The sequence below is a fragment of the Triticum dicoccoides genome, chromosome 5B, assembly GCF_002162155.2.
Source record: "Triticum dicoccoides isolate Atlit2015 ecotype Zavitan chromosome 5B, WEW_v2.0, whole genome shotgun sequence".
Classification (NCBI taxonomy): domain Eukaryota; kingdom Viridiplantae; phylum Streptophyta; class Magnoliopsida; order Poales; family Poaceae; genus Triticum; species Triticum dicoccoides.
The window spans coordinates 464,345,339-464,346,867 of NC_041389.1; positions in this window are offsets into that span (position 1 = coordinate 464,345,339).

Here is a 1,529-nt window from a genome sequence, read left to right on the forward strand (position 1 = left end):
CGTCCCCTGCCGAGCAACCTCGTCACGGCGGCCGGGGACTGGCCGCTTCTTCGGCGGGAGCAGGACGGAGCCCTCTCGGGGGGCCTTTCCTTTCTCTTCGGCTGAAAACCGGCGGATCGGCACCATTAGCGACAAGATGGAGGAGGAGAAAGGAAGAAGGAGCAGAGCAAGAAGATATGGACTGCGAGGGCTCACGCCATTCCGTACTTATTGTCCAGAGGAGGCCAACCGTCGGCCTCCACGATCACAGGTAATCATGAGTCGTTTTTGCATGCAGGGACTTGTCAAGTCGGGCAGTTGCCAAGGGAGCATGGGGAAGCGGAGACGCCCACGTCCAATCAACCGCCACGCGGCGCCCAAGGCCGCGGGCTGTTGGGGCCTGCAGCGCTCTGCACTTGCCCCTTCGCTTCTCTGCTAAGTCAAGTCCGAGCGCGCCTTGGGCCCGGGGGCTACTGTCGGCGTTCTGGGAACGGGGGTCCCCAGACTTGCCTGTCTGCGGCCTGCGGCATGGCTCAAGTGGTGGCCCAGTACGGCCCGTCTTCATCTACTCAAGCTCAAGACCCTCGCAAGGGGCCAAGCCTCGCGGGGCGAACAACGGAAGGCTTCCTCAGGAGCGGCCTCATCAGGCAGGCTCGCGAGGCGGCAGAGAGATCAAGGCAGGGGTACCTCGCGAGGTGCTCGTGACGCAAGCCATGACGATCAAGACCAGGCGGGCGCTAGGCGGGCGCCGGCCTGTGTAGTCTCCTTGTTTCCTCTTTGGTGCAAAGGGGGCAAGCACAGGCGCGGAGTACCGAGGGATCAAGTAAAGGTTACCATTTCGGTGCAACGAGACCAAGACCAGCAGAGCGGTAGGATGAAGGTCACCGTGGAGCCCAAGACGGCGTCATCGCCAGTGCCTTTGGCAGCCAAAGACCAACTTTAGTCACGATAACTTGTACTAGATGTTCCCCTTCAAAACGGCCGTTGTTGGCGCCCTTCCCGCTCAATATTTGGGAAGAGGACCAGGGCCTCTATAAATAGGACTAGCCACCACCGTAGCAAAGGGAGAAGGCAGTTCATCCACACCCCACACTAGCACAAGAACACCCTCACGAGGCTGTTCTTCCTATGTACTGTTTATCATCAGCCCCTGAGGCAATCCACCACACCACAAACTAGAGTAGGGTATTACACCATAACGGTGGCCCGAACTAGTATAAACCTTGCGTCCCTTGTGATGTTCATCGTGTAGCTTAGATTCTTAGCGAGGCGTTCGGACGCAAATCGGTAGGGGGGAGATCTTCACGCGCACCCCAGAGTTCGAACCTTAAGGGTTTTGCCGGAACCCTATATCCAACAAAATGGACTGCACCGACTACAACCTACCCGATGTGCTGATCTATTAGAAGACATTAACTCTAGTTACCCATTCTAGACTAGCGGCACTAACATAGAAAGTTGCGCAAGAAGGGCTGAGTCTTACACTAAATCTTTTTTTTGAGCGAATCTTACACTAAATCTAGGTTGTTGCCTTATGGGCTGGGCCTAAG